The sequence below is a fragment of the Anoplophora glabripennis genome, unplaced genomic scaffold (assembly GCF_000390285.2).
Source record: "Anoplophora glabripennis isolate ALB-LARVAE unplaced genomic scaffold, Agla_2.0 scaffold988, whole genome shotgun sequence".
In the NCBI taxonomy this organism is placed as follows: Eukaryota; Metazoa; Arthropoda; class Insecta; order Coleoptera; family Cerambycidae; genus Anoplophora; species Anoplophora glabripennis.
In genome coordinates this window covers 88,771-96,476 of record NW_019417131.1, presented here as the reverse complement: position 1 = coordinate 96,476, position 7,706 = coordinate 88,771, and positions in this window count along the sequence as shown.

Sequence of the window (7,706 nt, the reverse complement as noted above, 5' to 3'; positions counted from 1 at the left end):
CCCCCCCACTCTCTCTCTCCACGTGGCCCCAGGCGATTCCGAATACTGAAATCCGATTTTAGTAGGTATTACATTTATTTTCCAAGTGTCAAAAATGGCTTACGTGTATAGCAAGTCGGATTTGATGGATATCGTTTTAATTTATGGTGAAGCAAGAGAACGTTTGTGTTATAATGAAGTATTTCTGTTATGGTGAAGACAACATTTGAGTTAGTTCGAAACTGGGTACGACGAGCCCAAATGTGTTTACACGTTGGTGGAAAAAATTTTGAATTTGTTGTAACATCAGGTTTGTTAAATTACACAGGTCAACAAGGGTCAAGAAGCAGACACACTAACATGCATTCCCGAAGGATTTTGGTGCGCTGAATCCGAATCTGGCCGCAGAATTGCTCTATCACGTCAGGTTTTTGAGATATCCTAACCTAAAAGTGCAAAAAACACTGGTTTTCGTCATATTTGAGGTTAAGTAGTAATGCCATCTATTTAAAAAAAAATACCTACAATTTAAAAGTACAAGGTTCCCTCTTTCGAATGGCGTTGAATTTGCTCAAATATCTTTTTTTTTTTCGTTGAGATATCACATGTTGAAATTTCTAAGTTTATCAGTTTCTTAACATGCGAAAATCTAGTAAGGATCCCTTAGACGTCAAACAATTGATCGCAGTTCAGGAAATCTCCACCATTTCTCCACCGCCTCCACCATTTCTTGTTTTTAATTTTTAATTGGACATAATTACTATGTTAGAAACGTACATATTTTTAAAATAATAGCCCAGAAAACCTTACTGTTTGTTAATATAATTTTCACTAACAAAATTTGACAAACACACTTTACGCATAACACAAAATACAAAAACAAAATAAGAATAAGTTAAGATAAGTTAAAAATATAATTTAAAAGGAAGAAGACTATCAAAATACATTTTCAATATGGGCACTTTCCTCCAGACACTTCCTAAGTCAACGAATGTTATTAGTTTCTAAACGAAAAAACATTTCTGGGGTATGTCTAATATTATCACAATGGAAATTAATTGTTTATAGCAATTCATCCCTTGTTTGTACAGGGGTTGCATACATTAAACTTTTCAGTTATCCCCACAGGAAGAAGTCCATCGGGTTAAAGTCTGGAGAACGTGGTGGCCATGAAATTGAGCCTTCTCTCTCAATCCATTTATTATTAAATACAATGGATAAATAATTTCGTACATCAATATTGAAATGGAGAGGAGTCACATCGTGCATGAACCAAACGTTTCTTCGGGCGTCTAATGGAACATCGTCTAATAGTGGCTGCAAATTATTTTGCAAAAAACTATAAATATCGATGTCCAGACGTTCCTCAAAAACGTATGGACCTATTAAATTATTATCCCAGAAATGCTATGCTTTCTCGTATATAAACAAATAACATTCATAGAATTAGGAAAAGTGTGGAGGTGGAAGGTACCCATATTGAAAATGTATTTTGATAGTCTTCTTTCTTTTAAATTATATTTTTAACTTATCTTAACTTATCCCTGTTTTGTTTTTCTATTTTGTATTGTGTAAAGTACGTTTGTCAAATTTTGTTAGTGAAAATTACATTAGCAGACAGTAAGATTTTCTGGGCTCTTATTTTAAACATATATGTACGGTTCTATCATAGTAATTATATCCAATTAAAAATTAAAAACCAGAAATGGTGGAGGCGCCAGTCAAAGTTCAGTGTGACATAAAATCACAAATATTTCTTAAACTGTTAATTTTACCGAGTTGAACCAAGAGGGTATTATCGTTGGCAAATTCATCATGGAACTTATTTTTGATACAGGCAGATTGCGATGGTCATCTATGCAAAAATTCTGGGTACAACTATTGAGCATAGTCCGTCCATGGCGTTCTGGGCATAATAAAGTTTCATTTACAACATAAAAAACAAGCTGTACCTACGCATGTGCCTTGAAATTTTCCGCCAATGTCTTCCTACCTCGGATGTCGAATGCGGTTAATTCCAAGAAAGTGACGCAGGGAATTTTATCTCAACAAATATCGCACGGACTATATTTAAAATTGAATTTCCAATTGTTTTTGTAAAACGAATAATTTTGCAGTTATTTTTAAAAGAATATATCTCGTTTGTTGTACGAGTCTTACACCTATCCAATTTCTAAAATATTCTGTAGTATCGAAATTGTAGAATATCCCCCTGATATCCCCTTCTCCCTTTTAATATGTTTATCACTGGTTGACACATTTGTAATCCAATTCGATGATCTTTTGCCATAATGTCAAATGTCAAACCGTTGCAACTAGCACGTTTAGCGCCATTCAGTGAGGATTCTTAAAAGTATTCTCTGAAGGGTAGTATTATGGACGAAAGTAGCAAAGTTTGTTTGAGCTTTTAAGCATTCATGGATGAATTTTTCCTAAGTAAATAATAGGTGCTACTATCTTAATTTCTAAAGTGTGTCAAATCCAACATCCTATGTGATTTATAGCCTAAATAAAAGCATGAAGCGGCGATTAAAATAACAAAAATTAGTTCTCCACGTCATTCTTAGGCAAGAAGCTGGTGCAAAATTGTCCTTTAATTTGGGAACAAAAGGAAGAAAATGCCTGGGTCGAAATAAAGACCGCAGGAGCCTTGAGACAATGGCTGCTTTAAGCGGTGGGGTTCTTATAATCACATCCAGCTAATATCTGACGCTTTTCTGTTTAGATGTATACAACAATGATCGTGATGGCACTTCGTTCGTCATAGTGCAGATATTGTGCTCCCATCTTTTGGTGTTTTGTGGGTACCAGCTCCAAATTATTAATTATTTATTTGTTTTCTTTATATAAGTTTTTTACGAACTCTATACAGGGTGTCCCATCAGGAATCGCCACTGTGGATATCTATATGGAAAATACCGATCCGATAGATCTGAAAATTTGGCAACCTACGCAAGGCAGTAGGACCAACACAGCTAAAATCTTTAGAACTTTATGGCACTTCTGGTTATACGAGAAGTCGACATTAACTCTCTCATGGGACACCCTATATATTACTGCATTTGAGGATTCTACGTGAAATTTGACGATCACTTTATTAAATATTCCCTATACCTAGGAGTTATACATGTTTATTGAGACTTTTCTGCTTATTTTGGTTCATACTATTACATCCTTAAATATTTTACACTCTTTTTTTAACACCCTGTATGTAGGTCATGGAAGCCAAATAGAACTGTCATGTCAGTAGGAAGGAATACGCTTGCTACTGATTTCTCCAGTGATGTCTCTTGGTATTGTGCCATTTAAGGCTTAATTGGAAGAGAAACATAGTTATTAATAATCTTCGAATTATGAACCCGATGTTATATATCACATTAATAATAACGCTATTCCTGCTATTACATCTTTTACTGAAGACAGCATTAGAAAATCGATATTAAAGATTATAGCGAATATGACAACCGGACCGGAAAATGTGGCCGCGTTTATTATAAGAGACTGTGCTACCGTCTTTTGCAACCACTTTTAAAAATATTCAACCTTATTCTTAAGCACAATACCTTTTCTGACTTATGGAAGCAATCCCGAGTATGTCCTGTTTTTAAGAAAGGAAATAAGAATGAATCCCCATTTTATGCAACTTCTCCAAAATATTTGAAATATTAATTCATTAACATCTTTCCTTTTACATAAAGAACCTGATAATTCTCGAACAGCATGGATTCATGAAGGGCAGATCCACAGTGTCGAACCTTGTACGTAGCACTCAATTTATTGCCGAAACGCTGGATAGGAGGGGTCAGGTAGACGTCATCTATACTGACTTCTCTAAGGCATTCGACAGGCTTGATCACGGTAAACTGTTGTGTAAGCTCGAAGCTTGCGGTGTCAGTAGATCCTTTCTCCAGCTGTTAAAATCATATATTTCCCACCGTGTTCAGTTTGTACAGTACCGTGGTCACAGTTCTGTTTTTTAATCAAACATCTGGTGTGCCGCAATGCTCCATACTTGGACCTTTGCTTTTTATTTTATACATTAACGATATCGCCCAAGATCTAAATGTTCGCTTCTTGTTGTACGCTGATGACCTCAAGCTCTATGTAGATATTAACTCCGAATCCGATTGTTTGCAACTACAGCATGACTTGAATCTGCTTAATGTATGGTGTAATTGTAATCGACTGCCCTTGAATGCTTCCAAATGTAATGTTATGTCATTTGTTCGTAAAAATAGTAAAATTTGTTTTAATTATACTTTAAATAATCAGATACTTAATCGGCCTGAATTTGTTAAAGATCTCGGCATCATTTTTGACGGCAAATTAACATTCAATAAACATATGGAAGAATGCATAGCTGGAGCGTACAAGAATCTGGGGTTCATACTACGTAACAGTAGAGATTTTAAAAACATATCTACATTACGAGTATTATTTAATAGCTTTGTTAGGCCTAAATTGGAGTACGGCTCTGTAATTTGGTCTCCAAGTTATAATTGTCATATAACGGCGTTAGAGAAAGTACAGCGAAGGTTCTTTAAATCCGCAAGTTTCATATTGGATGGGATTTATCCAACCAGAGGGTATTCACAAGACTTATTATTGAAACGATTTGAGATGAGCAGTCTAATTAGAAGGAGGATTATGAATTCTATAATTTTCCTATACAAGCTTGTTAACAATGGTATGGATTGCATTATGCTTACCTCTGATGTTAGCTACAGAGTTCCTAGAGCCAATGCTAGATCTAATAATTTATTTGTTGTTTCCTACTCCCGTACTAATATTTTGCAGTGGTCTCCTTTGTATATGATGCTAAGAAATTACTGTAACATTGAAGAACGGCTGGATATATTTAACTGTACGCTTGCGGATATAAAGCGTGCTTACACATTTTAAGATCTGTATTTTATTCTTATAACTCATTTTTATTTTTGTCTTTATTTTGTAATATTGTTATATCATTGTTAGTTATCTTATATTGTTTTGCCGTTTTTTTTTAACTATTTTTGATGTTCTATTCCGTTTTTATTGTCTTTCTTTATACCACTTTGCTGTTTATTGTAATTATGTTACTCTTATGTTGCATATTTTCTGTTTTTATTCATCGTGTAAAAGGGTTCTCATCCCGTTTGATGAATTAATTTAAATAAGTAAATAAATAAATAAATAAATAAATAATGATGAATATTTAAGACTTCTTATATTTAGTAAGTGGTATCTTGTGAAACACGCTTCATCGGTAAACAAAATATTTAAGTGAAAATCCATTTCTCTTTGCCTATTAACAAATCGACAAAAACCTAGGAGCCTTTCAGGACCATGGGGCAAGAGGTCTTGAACTGGCTGCTTATGGTATGGATGTAGCAACTGTTCTCTAAGTACCAGATTAACAATATTTTTAGATACTCCTATTTCTCCACTTCATCGTCTCATGCTTAGTTCCCGGTCTTCTTCAACACGTTGTAAGATATCTTGTTCAACTTCAGGAACCCTTACATGATGCTCCCTTCCATAATCCGCGGTTTCAGAAGCAAAGCGACCGATTTGCCGAAGACATCTCTCCGCAGCAGCAAACGTTAGGTGTCTTGGTAAATGAGAAACTTTTAAATCTTAGTATAATTTAGGTGTCTTAAAGTTTTATTTACAAGAAACTATGACCAACAATCAAAATTATTTGTGTAAAGGCAAGTACCTGGAGACTTGTGAAAAAACCGTATACCGAAAAAAGCTAATAAAAGCAATATGGAGTGCGCCGAAACGAATAAGCGTATTTGTTAAAATGTTTCATTTTTATTTAAAGAATATCAGGAGCAATTGTAAATAATTTTTTCCTAATTTAATTTTTGTGTCAAAATTGCTGCCAATGATTAAAATTACAAATTTTAAATAAACCATGAGAGTAATTGAGTCTTGTCAAGAGTAGGTACCTTTTTTGTAGTAAATAATTTACTTAATCTAAATTTTATACTTAAAATTATTTTCTTCTATTGGCGTAGAATTATGAATTATTACTAAAAAACCCACGTTCTACGCCAATGGATTGATATTACTCATAATTTTGATATGGAGTTTATTGTCCTATAGAGCGGTGTCAACTTACCAAAATTTAGTAACATAGCGTTAAGGCGTTTTAAATTTATAAAAAAAAAACGATTTCAAAATTGTGACTTCAGAGTAATTCTATCTGGTGGAGCGTTGTAAAGACCTTTTAAAGACATCCTGTATATTAATAAAATCCCATTTTTCTATTAAACTGAAATTGGAATGAAAATACTTATTTTGTACAGCCAAGCACTTTTTTCTCTCAAAATTATGTGGTCGCTGTGCCATTTCCGTTTGGGTTTTAATCAAAAAATGCTTTTTAATGAAAAGTAAACATTTATTTAAATCAAATGACCTAGTTTTTATGAACAAAAGGTTGTTTCGACTCTTTCGATTATGCCCATCTGCCTCATCTTTTTCAGTGTTCACTAGCATCACAATCCGTTGTTATAATATATGTGACATAAAAGTCACGTATATAAGAATATGTCCTAACTTTTGACTCCAGTTTTAATATCGCTAAGTAATGTTTCAGCAAGTCATAAGAGAAAAGGTTCCTTCTTAGGTATTGTTTTACTAAAAAAAAAAATATTTTATATTTAGTGTGGGCAAAATAATAATATTAAGTAATGTTATAATTAAACAAATAAGTATAGACAATAATTTACGAAATTAGTTTCTACGAAACTGAGAAAGCCTTATTTTAACTATAGTTTTCAAGACTGCCTCAAATTCCTTTGGAATTGGTCGACTTCGTACTTCTATGCGGAAAAAAAATTGAAATGAAATGGCTGATACTTCTTATGTAACTAAGATTTTTCTAGTATTTATTAAAGCCATGCTTTGTTATATTGAGAACTAATCCATCAAATTAATAGGTTATTACTGTGTCGTGATAATTGTCAGGAATGTAAGTGTCTGCCCGATCAATTTTACACTGGAGAGACCACTTTCAGGGTTACTGTACAACATATTGATATGTACCAGGTGTATACTGCTACTATTACTATATATTTGTTTCTTAGTCCAAATTTTAAGAAATATATGAATTTCTTACTAAATCTGTACCATAGACTTAGTAAACTATGGACTGGCCTTAGAAAGAGAGGTCAATCGCGCTGATGTGTGCAAGGCAGATGAAGCTAGTTGAGGCAAATACCGGTAAAATAAATTATGGTACACGGGGATACCTGTAAACAAACTTTGAAGTAAATGTCATGTATTGACATTATTGATTGATTTCTTGAATTTTTGTGTGATTTAGATGGTGTATGTGAAAGATTCGTAAAAACTAAATAAGGTGCAATCGTGTTCCGAGATAAATTGCGTAAAGAGACGTTTAAGTGGAGAAAAAATTTAATTTCATAAGTAGGAAAGAAGTTATGACGGTACCAACATGTTTATACTTTTTGTAACTTTCTGAAAAGACTAACCAGGTAGAGTTGTCTCTGATGACAACATATTAGATTAAATTATTTCCCCCATCCTCAAAATAAAATGTCATTTTAACATCACACCGAATATAAAGAAAAAGTTTTAACTGAAATGTTCTTATAATGTGCTGCAGCAAAAATTCTCTTCAAATAATATGTTGAACGAAGAAAGCATCGACATAGTTTCAATTTATGCAGTTCTGCAAAGCAAGAAAATATGAAATATTTGAAACAATTACGTCAGAA